General features: G+C 49.5%; 1 non-coding gene across 1 annotated transcript; it reads left to right on the top strand.

Annotated features, from left to right (window-relative positions):
* The first annotated feature begins 393 nt into the window (after window positions 1-393).
* LOC133833554 (small nucleolar RNA R71) lies at window positions 394-500 on the top strand. The gene has a single exon (XR_009892929.1). It is a non-coding gene; the product is annotated as a small nucleolar RNA R71 (small nucleolar RNA).
* Window positions 501-15,904: the final 15,404 nt, after the last annotated feature.

Raw genomic sequence — 15,904 nt, 5'->3', positions numbered from 1 at the left:
TTTCCTCCTCTTAACTCACCAAAAGTTAGGCACTCTTGCAGTTGATGTTCCGTCCCTCCACATATGAAGCATGGATCTCGTGTCTCTACCTTTGCAGCCATATAGATTCCTCTACCATCTTGAGATTTCAAAGCCTCGAATTGTTGTCTCAATGATTCAAGCTGGATTTTGACGTTGTCCTCTTCTCTCAATTGGTAGATTCCAGTTGATTGTGGCTTGTCCATAGGACTTGGTCCATTCCATGCGTAGGACTTTTCAGCAAGATCGTCGAGGTACTCGAAAGCTTCATTGGGATCTTTTTGAAGGAATTCGCCATTGCACATCATTTGTATGAATTGTCTTTGTCCGGTTGTGAGACCGTCATAGAAATAGTTGATCAGACGCCAACTTTCGTATCAATGATGTGGGCATTGATTTATCAAATCTCTAATCCTCTCCCAGACCTGATGGAAAGTTTCATGGTCTTTCTGGATGAAGGTAGAGATTTGCCTCTTAAGGCTGCTAGTCTTATGAGGCGGGAAATATTTGGCAAAGAATGATTTTGTCATTTCGTCCCATGTTCCGATAGATCTAGGCCTTAAGGAATACAACTGGCTTTTTGCTTTGTCTTTGAGAGAGAAAGGAAAAAATTTCAATCTCACAATGTTGGTGACATCAGCTCAGTTGTTGAATGTAGCCACCACCTCTTCGAATTCCCGTATATACACGTACGGAGTCTCATTTTCCAACCCATGGAAGGTTGGTAAGAGGTTAATCATGTCGGGTTTGAAATTGAAATTTGGCATATTGTTGGGATACATTATGCATGAAGGGGTGGCTGTACGTGTAGGATGTAAATAATCCTGTAGCGTTCTTGGTTGGACTTCATCTTTATGAGCCATCGTGGGTGGTTCAGGAAGTCTCGGTGAATCAGGAGTGTTTGAATGAATGGAAGAAAATGACGAACTAGGAGAGTTTTCTAAAGTTTCCACTTGTTGTCTAACGAATCTCCCTAGTGTGTCTCTATTTCGTGGCGTAAATATTTTTTTATTTTGTAAGTATTATAAGCCCAAGTGTGTAATAGTGTAATAAGTATACACCAAAAATATTCCCAGGCCAATTGGGAAGGCTGCCAAGGTACCACTTTAGGCCCAAGAGCATTTCCAGAACTCCCCGAGGTTCTTATAAAAGGTTGGAGGGTAACGCTAACACAGACCTTATTTAAGAACCAATTTTTCTAAGACAGAACAGGTTTGGTTTTTGCTAATTTCCACAATTACCCAAATGTTCTCAATACTTTTATTTATGCTTTAAAATTTTATGCTTTTTCTTTAGAAAAAAACCTAAATCTAGAAAAAAAATTCTAAACCTAAAAGTAAAATAAATAAAAGAAATGAATAAATAAAAATAAAAAATTTCTAAGGAAAAATAAAATAAAAGAGAAATTAAAAATTATACTACTTTTTTTTAAATAGAAAAAAAATTAATTTACAATGCAAACCTTTAATTGTAGAATTACCTCCCCGGCAACGGCGCCAAAAATTGATATCGCCCAATAACTCCTAAGCGGTCGCAGTAGTAATCGAGCTATGTCTTATCCAGAGAGAGGTAAAATACAAGTAAAAAGAAAGATTAGTAAACTAGAAATAATAAACTTTGAAATAATGTAACTTGGACCACCGTCCCAGGCCCAAGGCAGGAAATGGGGATAACATTTACTCCCCAAGCCTTCGCCTGGGTTTGTAAGGTGGAGGCTTGCCTTGCTCCCGGATACTCCACGGTTGCCTTCCCAGTTCCTGCTTAGAATCGTGGGTTCATGGCGAAGGGCCACGACACTGGCCGCACGCGGAGCCCGGACCATTTACCAGTGTCCGGGTCCATTTACCTAAGTCCTGCTTCATGGCGAGGGATACACGTGTCGCCAAGCGACCGCTGCAAAGATGGCAATTGACCTCGAAAGGTCACCTAACCACCTCAAGGGTCGCTAGACCTAGGCTAGTGCGTCAGCACGGATTCCGAAGCGTCCCATCCGCACAGGGGTCCTTCATTAATGCTTATGTGTTGAGGTGGATCGTAGGAATGGGCGACCTTTGACATTCGCTTCTCCTGGGCTGTCGGATTGAAATGGCGAGGATCCAGCTCCCGAGTGCTCATAAATGCCCCTGCACGATTTTGGACCGTCCGATGGGAGAATTTCTATCCACTGGATCAGAGACCAGGATTTGGGTCTCTATAAATACTCCTCGGACATTCATTTGAAACTTTTACACTCTCTAGCCACTCCAAGAACTGGGGAGCTATTTATGTCCGATATAGCCAACGACATCCTTCACCGCCTGCTCACCTTGCACCGTCGCCTGTTTCCAGCAGTCCCAGTATCTACACCTCCGCCTGAGCACACGTCCTGGGCCTGCCCTATGGACGAGTTGCTGAACTGCCTTCACCAGTTCAAGAACGAGGTTTTGCCGTCCTTACTGTCGGACAACCACCATCTTTCACGACCAACTACTCACAGTAAGTCTTCCTGTCCTTCCTTGTAAATACATGAACGTAGGCTGTCTTTTTGTTCATAAGCATTAGGCTGCTAGAACGTGCCTATGCTTAGGAGTGGTGTTAGGAAGGTCGCTTGGTCCGGGTTGCTCCGGGTCCGAATGCACTCTGGGAAGACGGAGCCTATTTAGTAGCCCATTTCTCGTTCCCGATCTGGGTCTCGTGGTTCTCTGGTGAACCCGGACTTGATCCGGAGGGGACTCCAAGCAGTCCGTAGGAGGCCCCCCGTACCTTAACCGACTTTCTTGGGTTTTTGTATTGACTGCTTGGTTTCTTTTATTTGCTCCCAGATCATCAACCATGACAACGGGCGTCACCCTTCATTCGGAGGAGGAAGTCAACAGGGCCCCCATCATCCTCTCTGGGTCCCGGACCCCCAAAGGCAATTAATGGGAGATGGACACGGTGCCAAATTTCTTCCAGAACTACCAGATGATGTACGTCTTGGAGAAGCGCCTGGGCATAGAGTCCACTCTCGAACTCTTCCACAACCGTCTGGCCAGGATAGATGAGGAGGCGCACACGTCCGTAGAAGGGTTCGGGGCCTGGAGCGTTGGCCATATCAGTGCGAGAGCCATACTCCCACTCCAAGACTACTTCGTGCGGTTCCTGACCTACGTGGGAATCACACCCTTCCAGCTTCTGCCTCAAGCCTACCGACTGCTTGCGTGATGGCGAGTCTTCTAGGCAGTGAAGGAGATCACGGAGCCGACCCCCGTGGAGATCTTGTATTTCTACAAGATGGAACCGCATGTCAATGCCAAGGATAAAACCTTGGACAACTTCTATAGGTTGAAGTCGCGAGGTAGCTACCCCGCTCCCACAAGCTCCTAGAAGTATCCCCTGGATGTCCGACATTACTGGTTCATGATGTTTGGGTTCCTCGTGGAGAAGAACCCCACGCTGCTGCTGGACTTCCAGCGAGTGGGTAAGTGCTTCCCCGACCCTTAGCTGGTCGTTTTCTCTTTCTCTTTTTTTTTCTTTTTCTCATCGTGTTGCTTCAGATGGAAAGACCTTTTACTCAGACTCCCCTCACCTAGTTCATCCTGGAATGGAGGAGGTTTTACTCCGGGCTGAGCGCAGAGGACCTGGACGTAGGGAGCTACGTCAACACGGACAACCTCCGACTGGTCGGAATGCTCGCGGCCCACTAGACTATCGTCATCCCAAACCTTCGGGGAATCCAGTGCGAGAAGATTGTCGCCATCATGGAGCAGCTGGCCATTGAGCATATCGCGGAGGTGGAGACTGCGGTGCGAGCAGACGCGGCCAAGCGGAAGAGGGACTTGGCCCAGACGGAGGTGGCCGCTTCGGAGGAGCTGGAAGCCCTCTTCGAGGAGGCTTTGCCGAACACAGGTACCCTCGGGGCTAGCGTATTAGGGCGAGGTAACTCACCTTTGCTCTTAACTTATGCTCCCCAAGTTGGGGACTTAGCTAGGGATAGGCTAGCACTTCGAGGCCCCACGTTCGGGGCTGACGGGGAGATGAGACCTTCGTCTCCCGTCCCCATAGGCTCGGAAGTTCTCATGTTCTCGTCCAGGTTCCTTCAGTATGGGAATTTCTTGAACCTGGATGACATGGGGGACCGAGTCTATTCTTTCGTGTTAGATGAGTTGAGTCACGCCCAGGGCTTAGATGAGGGTTCGTCCTGGGTCACTCTTAATTCTGATTTCAGTTTTTCTGTTTAATTGTACTAACTCTTTTTTTATTTGCGCTTATTTCAGGAGACTCCGACATGTCTACCCCCGTGGACAAAATGAGGCAAATCCTCGAGGCCCGGGCCATAAGGGCGGCCAAGGTCGTGGCCAAGAAGGCTGCCAGGAAGACTCTAGAGGCGCCAGGTGCGGACCCATCCCTCAACAAGGAGACGCCCGGGCGGAAACTCGACCCAACGAGGGTGCGCTTGTCGCGGTCCCTGTTACGGTCGTGGACCCGGCTGCCTTCCCCGACCTTGCCCAACCTCCGGTCATCGATCTGGAGCCGGAACCCGCAGTAAGCCAGAGTTCCGGGAAGAGGGCCTTGGATCAGGGAGCTGCAGAGGCTGACACCAGGAAGAAGAGGCCCCAGACAAGGCGGGTTGGCTCGGCTGGTGAGTCGCAAGGGGAACGTTGCCTCACCGCGAAGGAGATTCCCGCCTTACCGGCCCTCCCCATACATTCGGCACTACCTGAGGAGGGGGAAGCCATCATGTGGGACGAGCAGTCCCGGCTAATTTCCCGGACCTGGGAGAGTGGTCGGGACTAGAGGGACGAGACGTACAAGGCCCTGACGATTCGTCGTAAGGTTGAGTTCGCGGAGCGCTCGGTGGCCTTTAGCGCGCCCCAGCCAATCGTGGATCGGCCAGCTACCGAGACGGGCTTTCGCCATAAGCTGGGGCAGGACATGACTCCTTTTACGGCGGACCTGCTGGACCAGGTGAGGAGCACCATGTCTAACCTCCAGCTCAAACAGTATGCCACCATTGCCAACCTGAACATGTTATTCATCTCCCAAGCTCTCCGCCATCAGGCCACCGCAGTAAGTATACTTTGTCTTTTTCTTCCTTCTTTTTATTCGTTTATAAGGATTCCTGTTAACTTTGCTTTGTTCCAGGATGCTCTGCTGTCCCATCGGAATGCCGACTTTCTCTGCTGTCCCATGAAGATGGAGACGCTCCAGCTGGAGCTGGAGGCAGTCGTGAACCAGAGGGAGGCTGCGAAGGAGGCCCTGGCCATGGAGGCAGCCCAGGTTCAGGAGACTTTCAGCAAAGCGGTTGCTCAGGCAGACGCGGACCGCGTAGAGTTCGACCGAGTCAAGGCCGAGCTTGAAGAGGCCTTGTCTTGGAAAGAAACTGAGGCAAACGAGAGGACAGCCCTTCTAGAGGCGACTGAGGCTCAGTCTGTCCGAGACTAAGAGAAGATCTGAAACTTGGAGATCTGGGTCTGCGAGCTAGACAACTCTCTTCGTGAGGAGATGACAGCGCACAAGCAGGCCCGTCGCGGAAAGGAACAGGCAGACAATTTGCTGCACATCACTTTTGCGGAGGCCATCTACATGGCTTGGCGTAAGGACAAGAGCATTAACCTCCTGATCTTTCCCGATCTGGCATCGAAGAGGGCTGAATTCAAGGCTAAGGAGAAGGAAGACGAGGAGCTTCTAGAGGATGAAGCCTAGCCCCAGATCTTCGCCTTGCCTCTTTTTTATAATTTTGTAACTTTTTCAGACGCGTTAGCATCCAAGAAAATTTTTATTGCTTTTTCTGGTTTATCTTATTTTTGTTATTGCTTACATAGAAATTTCCTTTTATCACCGTGCCTGACCGATTCTGAAAGTTTGGTCCCGGTTCCAATGGCCAGGACTAGACCCACTGTCTTAACTTCAAAAACCTGATGGCCCAGGCCAATGAGGTTCAAATAGTTTACTGTGAAACCTAGTTCCCTCACTCTACCAGCCGGGAGCCACGACCTTGCCCTGGGTCATACCGGATGCTCTTCTCTCTCGGACATCGTTCGTCCAGGGTGGGACCAACCTTAGGCTTGGTCCTTTTTTAATTTATACCCCAGGACATTGTTCGTCCGGGGTGGGACCAGCCTTAGGCTTGGTCCTCTTTTAATTTATACCCCAGGACATTGTTCGTCCGGGGTAGAACTAGCCTTAGGCTTGGTCCTCTTTTAATTTATACCCCCGGAAATCGTTCGTCTGGGGTGGGACCGGCGTTAGGCTTGGTCCTCTTTTAATTCATACCCCTGGACATCGTTCGTCCGGGGTGGGACCAGCCTTAGGCTTGGTCCTCTTTTAATTTATACCCCCGGATATCGTTCGTCCAGGGTGGGACCAGCCTTAGGCTTGGTCCTCTTTTAATTTATACCCCCGGACATCGCTCGTCTGGGGTGGGACCAGCCTTAGGCTTGGTCCTCTTTTAATTTATACCCCAAGACATCGCTCGTCCGAGGTGGGACCAGCCTTAGGCTTGGTCCTCTTTTAATTCATACCCCCGGACATCGTTTGTCCGAGGTGGGACCATCCTTAGGCTTGGTCATTTTTTAATTTATACCCGAGGACATCGTTCGTTCGGGGTGGGACCAGCCTTAGGCTTGGTCCTCTTTTAATTCATACCCCCAAAAATCGTTCGTCCGGGGTGGGACCAGCCTTAGGCTTGGTCCTAATTTAATTCATAGCCCCAGACATCGTTCGTCCGGGGTGGGACCAGCCTTAGGCTTGGTCCTCTTTTAATTCATACCCCCGGACATCGTTCGTCCGGGGTGGGACCAGCCTTAGGCTTGGTCCTCTTTTAATTCATACCCCCGGACATCGTTCGTCCGGGGTGGGACCAGCCTTAGGCTTGTTCCTCTTTTAATTTATACCTCTGGACATCGTTCGTCCGGGGTAGGACCAACCTTAGGCTTGGTCATCTTTTAATTTATACCTCCGGACATCGCTTGTCTAAGGTGGGACCAGTCTTAGGCTTGGTCCTACGGGGTTTGTATCCCCCAGACACCGTCGGTCCGGGCTGGGACTAGCCTTAGGCTTGCACCTTGCCTGATATTTGCTCATACCTGGGATACCCCCCACAAGTGAGCAGAGACTGGTCTGAGGTCACTTGAGTAAGATTTTCATTAATTCATAACGTTTCTTTATGGTGTTTTTCACACGCCATTTTTATTATTCGAGGGATCGCCCTCAGGCATACATTATTTACAACGAAAGCGCAAAATTAGAACACGCTCTCTTGACTATTGATAGTAACTACAGAGATGCTCCGCGTTCCAGGCTCTTGGGACTTCCAAGCCATCGAGCCTCTTCAAGCAGTACGTCTCGGGGCACACTTCATGTTGGATCTCGTACGACCCTTCCCAATTTGGGCCCAGAACCCCTACTCCTGGATCTTGAGTAGCAGGGAAGACTCTTCGTAGGACTAAGTCGCCAGTTTCGAACTTTCAGCTTTTTACTTTTGAGTTGAAATGCCGTGCGATCTTGCCTTGGTACATCTTCAGCTGCACTTGTGACTCCTTTTGGATCTCCTCGATGAGGTCTAGTGATTCCTGGAGTAAGGCGTGGTTCTGGGCGGGATCATACGTGTCTCTTTTGTGAGACTGGATGGTCGTCTCGATGGGGATGACGGCTTCGCATCGATAGACCATGGACTAAGGAGTGTGCCCGGTGGAAGTCCTCTCAGTGGTCCGGTAAGCCCACAATACGCGGGGCGGCTCTTCGGGCCATTTGCTCTTGCAGGCCTGGAGTTTTTTCTTTAGAGTCCCTTCCAAGATTTTGTTGACGGCTTCTGCTTGCCCGTTAGCTTGGGGCCTAGCGACCACGGAGAAGCTTTTGACGATGCCCTGCCTTTCACAGAAATAAGTGAAGTGGATACTGTCGAACTGCTTCCCGTTATCGGATACAATTTTTTAGGGTAGGCCGTACTGACACACTATATTGTTGATGATGAAATCCACGGCCTTCTTCGAAGTGATCGCATTCATGGGCTCCGCCTCAACCCACTTGGTATAGTAGCCCACGGCAATGATGGCGTATTTCACTCCTCCTTTCGCGATCCTACCAGATCGATCCCCCACACCACGAAAGGCCAGGGGCTAGTCATCAAGGTTATCTCTGTTGGTGGGGCCTACGGGACCTTCGAGTGTCTTTGGCATTGTTCACACTTGCGGACGTATTCGATACAATCTTTCTTCATGGTCGGTTAGAAGTATCCTTGGCGCAGAATCTTTTTGGACAGACTGGGCCCGGCTATATGATCTCCGCAAAAGCCTTCGTGCACTTCAGGCATGATGGCGCTTAGTTCTGTCCTGGACACACACCTGAGGTAAGGCGTGGACAATCCCCAGTGATAGAGTTTTCCATCCATCATGACATATTGCTGGACCTGGTATTGAAGCTTCCTGGCCGCGGCCCTGTCTGCTGGCATCTCACCGGTTGTCAGATAGCAAATAAGAGGTCCCATCCAGGAAGTGGAGTGGTCAATGGAGTTGACTGCGGGGGCTCGGATGCTTGGGATGGGGAGATGGTTGATGGGGACTAGCCCGGCCAGTTCTGCTTCGGCATCGATGGCCAGCTTTGCTAGTGTGTCCGCGAACACATTTTGCTCTCTAGGGATCTGTCGGATGGAGTGCTTTTTGAATGCCTGTAGCGTCTCTCTCATCTGAGTCACATAATTCGCCATCCTCTCCCCTTTGGTTTGATACTCCCCTGAGATTTTCCTGACGACCAACTGGGAATCGCTGTAGATCTCCAGGTTCGTGGCCCCTACTTCCCGGGCCAGGTGCAGCCCGGCTAGCACAACTTCGTGCTCAGCTTCGTTGCTCGATGCCTTGAACTCGAAATGCAGGGCGTTTTGCAATTGGTTTCTCTGTGGTGATACCAAGATGATCCCGGCCCCGACCCCGTTCTCATTCGAGGCCCCGTCCACGAAGACCTTCCATACGGGCGCTGCGGGAGCCTCGGGATCATCTTCCTGGGATATCCCGGAACACTCCATGATGAAATCGGCTAGGGCTTGCCCCTTGATGGATACTCTAGGAATGTAGGCTATATCGAACTGACTTAGTTCCATGGCCCACTTTAGGAGTCTTCCCAATGACTCAGGCTTCTGTAACACTTGCCGTAGGGGGTCGTTGGTCAGGACTTTTATGGCGTGGGCCTGGATGAAGGCCGGAGTTTCTGGGACGCCATTAGCAAGAAAAAGGCAGCTTTTCGATTAGTGGATACCAAGATTCAACGCCCAACAATCATTTACTCAAGTAGTACACCGAGAGCTAGGTCCTTTCCTCGTCCCGTACCAATGCAGCGCTGATCGCGTGCTCGGTCACTGCCAGATAGAGGTACAGAGGCTCCCCGTCCACCGACTTTGCTAGGATCGGCGCTTGGGCCAGGTGCTCTGTCAGTTTTTGAAAAGCTTCTTCGCATTCGACTGACCATTCGAACTGCTGGCTACCTCGAAGGATGTTGAAGAACGGGATGCACTTGTCCGTGGCCTTGGAGACAAAACGGCTTAAAGCGGTTGTCTGCCCAGTCAGACTTTGCACGTCCTTATGCTTCCGGGGAGAGGGCATATCAATCAGTGCCTTGATCTTATCTGGATTGGCTTCTATTCCCCGGAAGCTCACTATGAAGCCCAGGAACTTCCCGGAAGCCACGCAGAAAGTACATTTCTTGGGATTCAGCTTCATCTCATACTTCCGAATGACTGCGAAAGCTTCAGCCAGGTCGTCTGAATGTTTCCCGGACGTCTTGGACTTGACAAGCATATCGTCGATATAGACTTCCATGTTTCACCCCAGCTAGGCCCAGAACATTCGATTGACGAGCCTTTGATAAGTTGCCCCGACGTTTTTCCGTCCGAAGGGCATGACGATGTAGCAGTATATTCCCTTGTCGGTATGGAAACTGGTGTGTTCCTGATTTGTCACATGCATGGATATCTGATTGTAACCGGAATACATGTCCATGAAGCTTAAGATCTCATACCCGGGCATCGCATCCACCATTTGGTCGATCCTGGGGAGCGGGAAACAATCCTTCGGAAAAGCTTTGTTGAGATCCGTGAAATCGATGCACGTTCTCCTTGCTCCGTTCGGTTTCAGCACCAGAACGGGGTTGGCCAGCCACATGGGGTATACAGCCTCGCATATGAAGTTGATTGATGACAACTTCTCTACTTCCAGCTTGAGGGCCTCGGCCCTCTCTGTTCCCAAAGGCCTGCGTTTTTGGCGGACCGGGGTCGCGTTCGGGTCGATACTCAATGCGTGGCAAATGATGTTGCGGTCGATCCCCATCATATCCATGTGAGATTAGGCCAGAATATCCTGGTTCTCCTTAACTTGGGTGATTATGGCGACCCAAACATCTGCCGGCAGATTTTTCCGAACTTGGATGACCCTGGCTGGATCGATGTCACAATGCACACCTCCTCAATCTCGTCCATGGGCTCCAGGACACAGTCGTCTCCTATCCTTGGGTCTATGTCATCTTCTTCCCGGATCACTCTCACAGCAGGTCGGGGGGGGGGGGGGAACCAGGTCAGCGACGTCCTCGAGGGGCTCGTCCTGGACCATGTATATTGGTCAGGCGGACACGTGATAGCACTTTCAGGCGCTCTTCTGATCTCCTCGGACAGTCCCCACCCCTCCGTTGTCGCAAGGGAACTTCATGCAAAGATGACAGATGGAGGTGATAGCCCCAAACTCGACCAATGCGGGCCAACCAAAAATGAAATTGTACGCAGTGGTGCAATCCACCACTACGAAGGTGCAGAACTTGAACGAGTGCTGCAACTCACTCCCCAATGTTACGGGCAACTGGATCTTCCCCATGGGGAGTAGTGTGTCTCCGTTGAAGCTGTAAATCTGAGTCGGGCACGATGCTAGATCCGCATCAGTCAAGCCAATGGTGGTGAAGGCGGGCTTGAACAAAAGGTTGACGGAGCTCCCGTCATCTACCAACACGCGGGATACCAACTTGTTGGTGATCTACGGATCTATGACCAGCGGGTCATGGTGCGGAAAATGGACGTTGCGGGCGTCTTCCTCCGCGAAGGTGATAGGGAGGTTCATTAACTTAGGGCGCTGAGCTGGGGCCTGGACCAGGACGCACACCTCCTAATTGTGGTCCAGCTCACTTAGGTACGCTTTTGATCATTCTTGGACAGCCCTCCCAGGTGAGGTCCGCCCGAGATGGTGGCCACATGTCCGTCCACGCATGGGGGTGCCATCCCAGATGGATAAGGCACTCCAAGGACAAGTGCTTGCACGACCAGGGCCCCATGGGGGGTTTGCACCGTCAGACCCTGCGCATATCCTCCCTGAGGCAGATATGCCCTGGACGTACCCTGAACTGCGGGTTGCCCGGGACCTGCTGACAGGCCTGGGACTCCCACGGGCATCCTGACCCACTGGTGGAGATGCCCCAGCTTGATGAGATTCTCGATCTCGTCCTTGAGCTGCAGGCATTCTTCGGTAGTGTGGCCCACATCCTTATGGTATGCGCACCGTTTGTTGGTATCCTTCGGATTTCTTCCCCCTTTGAACATGGGGCTAGGCTTCCAGTAGTGAACCGCCCTCTCTGTGGGCAGGAAGATGTTTTCCCTGGTATCTACCAGATTGGTGTGTTCTAAATATTGGGGCTCGTAGCCCCTTTTTCCTTTCTTGGCCGACTCAGGCCAATTTTGGCCTTTGCCAGATCTCTTCCCCCAGGAGGGGTTTACGCTTGCCTCTGTTACTCCTGCCTGCGACTGCTGAGCCCCGACGGGGGCAACGCTGTGACCCGCCGGTGCGGCTCCATATCCAAAAAAGTGGGCGGACTGGACTGAGGCATACCCTGAAGAGGCAGGACCATACACCGTAGGGGTGTAGGTGTAGGGGCGTAACGGCCGATCCTGGGACGATCGGGGGCGTGATGTAGGATTTCTGTAGAGTCCAAGAACTTTACTTAGCTAGTTAGATAGTAGTATTATAGTATTTATAGTATTATCTTTATAACTGTGGATTTTTGGTTCAGACCGGGAATTATTTGGACACTCATAGTAGTACTTGTAGATTTTCTAAGTTTAACCTATACTTTAAGAATATTAATGTTAACCTAAGGTTTGACTAATGTGGCTGATATTAAGGATAATATTTATTATACTATAAGGTTTAGATAAGAACCAATAGGATTTTAAGCACATGTTATGAATGGGTGATTAAGGATTAAGTATTTTGAGGATTAAATTTAATAAGGGTAAAGTTTGAATGCTCTAAGGTCAGTCAGCAGCTTTGAATACGTTTAAGGGCTTAGTCAAGGCTGTTTACTCAATTTGAATTAAGCTAAAAATGTGTAATTTCGTGTTTAAATAATCAGCGAATGCCGATATATCGCAGCTATAGGGGGCGATATATTGCAGCACGTAGATACGGAAAACACGAAACGATGCACGTTTGCCTCGGGCATAATGGTCCAAGCGATATATCGCCTATAGGGGGCGATATATCGCCTCCTTCAGCTTATTTTGAAAGTTTTTTAATTTGTTTTCCATTCAACCATTTGATAAGTCCAGCACCTTTTTGAACGAGTCTTCAGCCTCTGCTGAACGATTATTCAAATTATTTTCACCTAAAAAGCCATTATTTTTATTTAAGTTAAATTAAGATCATTTCATTCCTAAACTCTATAAATAGGACCTAGTACCCAGCCATTATTCACCTTTTACTCTAAGTTCAGAGGCTGCAAGTTGCTAGGTGAGTGTGAGAGTGTAAACACTTGGGTGGGGAAATCATAAGCTTGATCATCATAAGCTTATCAAACACTTGGGGAAGTAAGGTTTCATAGTATTTTGGTACGAGTTTTAGATTGGTCTTACAAGTCTTCAAGGTATTTCCACACTCTAGTTCATTGGTTTTATCTTCTTTAAGTTCTCATAATCTTCTACCAGCCCTCTATCCTTAATCTTTATTTTGGTTAGGAAATCTAAGTTCTTGAGCAAAAAGGTTTTGGTAAGTATTTTTCTCAATGGTTTAGTCCTTGCATTCCTTTCATTTCTCTTCTTCACTATACTCACTCTTTTTCAAATGGTTCTTAGGAGTGTTCCAAAGTCCCACCACTGTCCTCTTATCCCGGTATTTTGGTAAGGAAAATAGGATAGAAATTCATATGTTATATGTTTTATATGTTATCTTATGTTTCTTATGTTATGATATGTATGTTTGTAGGCTTGGGCATATGACCCATATGACTAACAAGACCCCAAATAGATTATGGGCATATGACCTGCTTAGCTAGTAGGACCCCATTAATCTCATGAGCATATGACTTGTTTAGTCTATGGGACCCCAAGTAATAATGGCCATTATAGTATGTGTATGATAAAAGTGCAATGTATGTTATGTTATGTTTTTATGTTTCTTATGAAATTGATGTATATGAACTATGTGGTAGATTTTCCTTGCTGGGCATTAGGCTCATTCCTTTTTGTTTATATGTGCAGGAAAATAGCTATAGTGGCGGTAAGGTTCGTGGATGCTTGGGGATTGTGTATCGCTGATGAATGGATTCAAGGAGTCGAGAGTTTGATTTTCGAGGATGTAGTCTTGTTTTTATGGTTTTGCATGTATTTTCCGCACTTGTTATGTAACTCCTTTTTATTTTAAATTATGTTTTGTTTTTAAAACAATGGGATCCCATATCCTACTTGACAATTTATGTAAGTAACTCTTATTTTTACAAGTTTCATAATAAAGTTATGGTATTTTCACAATGTAAGTTTTATTAAGGATTAGTATGTTTAGTTTTCGTTAATGGTCCAAAAGTCTAGAGTAGTTGGGCCATTACAATTGCGCCATGAACTGCACCCCGTACCCTGGGAATGCTTGGGCACTGGGCTGCGATGCCGGAGGCCATCTGAAAGCCTGATTCTGAGCCTCTTCCTAATTGATAAATCCTTGGGCCCTCCTTATGAATTCTTCTAGGGTAGCCGCCTTGTTACGCTGCATGTCATCCCAGAGAGGGGACCCGGCCCGGATTCCGGACTGCAAAGCCACCAAGCGCTGTCTGTCATCCACCTTAGTCTTGGAGGCTTCTTCAGTGAAACGCTGGATGTAGGCCCTCAGTGTCTCCGCAGAGAGCTGTTTAATATTTGCGAGGGCACTGATTTGCATGTCCATCCTCATGGTGGCCATGAACTGCTTGCGAAACACTGACTGCAGTCCTGACCAGGATTGGATGGATCCCGGCTTAAGTCTTTTCCACCACTCCTCGGCGGGACCACCTAGAGTGATCGAGAAGCAGAGGCACTTGCCGTCATCACTGACGTGGGCCACAGTCATAAGCCGATTGTACCGGGACAGATGATCCCTGGGGGCGGTGAGGCTTGGCATCTTGAACCCCTTGGGGAGCACAGCGTCAAGGATGTGCCTCGCGCAGGGTTCTTTGTCCTCTTCATCGGATTCGGTATCCGCTCTTTCCTGCTTGCGGACCAAACGATCTGTGACCTTTTTCAACGCGGCCAGCTGCTCCATGAGCTGCGTGGCCGTGCCATCCTCCAGGGGGATTCTTTCGTTCCTCCTATCGCTGATGTTGTTCCTAAGGTCGCCACCTCGGGGGAGGATCTTTTCCTTACGGGCCCGCTCTTTCCGAGCGTTTAGTTCGTCGCGTAGGTCTACCCGGGACGTGTCGTCCCCTGAACTAAGGACATGACGCTCCTCGCTGTGTGGGCATTCCCGACGGTTTTTGTTTACTGAGGCGCTTGGATGCAAAGACCTTTCCCGTCCGTCTCGCCCTGGGGCGTGCCAGGGCCGCGCATCCCGCGGCCTCGTCCCTTACGGATCGGTTGGGTGGCCCCGTCCTGGGATGGGGCGCACCTTCTCTTTCATAGGGAGCGGCCAGGAACGAGTCCTGGCTTTCGTGACGAGGGTGTTTTTCTCTCGGGTCTTTCCACCGGCCTTATTTTTCTCCTTGTCTGGGTTTCCTGGGGCAGGCTCAAGAAATTGCTCCGGGGGAGGGGCCGGCCTCACGTCTTCAGGGACTCCGGCTCTGGCTTGCAGAGCGGGCTGTTGCGCTCCCGGAAGAGAGCCAGCTGGGAGACTGGTCGCTAGACCCTGCGCGGCTATGAATGCCTGCAGGGCCTGGAGGGATTCTTGCATCCGTCGATGCGCCTCTGCCTGCTCAGCAATCCTGGCTTCCTGGTCCAGGACTTGCTTCCTGAGCCTAGTCACCACCAGGTCCTGCTGGTTGGGATTTCCTCCTGGGATCTCGGGATCCGCAGCCTCATCATAGTACTCCCCCTCATTCTCCTCCACTTCATAAAATTCCTCCTTGTTCTCCTCTTCGTACTCTGTCCCACCCTCATAGTCTTGTGACTCGTCAAGGTGAGAAGTTTGAGGAGGAGCGTTCTCAGGCGGATTCTGAGGAATAGGCTGGGAAGGCAACGTCTCTCCATTTCCCTGCTCTGGGTTAGCAGGGTCGAAAGTGGTGTGTCTTTTATTCACCATTGTAGTAGAGGTTTGACGTTAGCTCTAGCTTTCTCAGGCTCTCAATGAAAGCACCAAAATGTTTATCGAGATTTTCGGAAACTATATTAATCGAAAATAAGCGAGATTAATGATATGGAATTTAGAGGGTAAAGACATGTTTTTTACGTGGTTGGGGCGTTAATGAGCCTTAGTCCACGAGTCAGTTGTATTGGAGCTTGGAAAGTCTCTTACAATGGAGTTTTTCTCTATATTTTGACAGAGTAACTGTCTACAAGTCGAAGAGAGGTCCCTTCTCCAGTGCTCTATCGCTTGTATTTATAGGCTCATAGGAGCACTGGGCTTGGGCCAGGCATGACCCGGGCCCATCAAAGATATGGGTACCCTTGGCTTCTCTGGCAGAAGCCCAATACAAAGGATAAAAATACAAAAGACTAAGAGTT

Source organism: Humulus lupulus, chromosome 4 (assembly GCF_963169125.1).
Source record: "Humulus lupulus chromosome 4, drHumLupu1.1, whole genome shotgun sequence".
NCBI lineage: Eukaryota > Viridiplantae > Streptophyta > Magnoliopsida > Rosales > Cannabaceae > Humulus > Humulus lupulus.
This window is presented reverse-complemented; position numbering and strand designations above follow the sequence as displayed.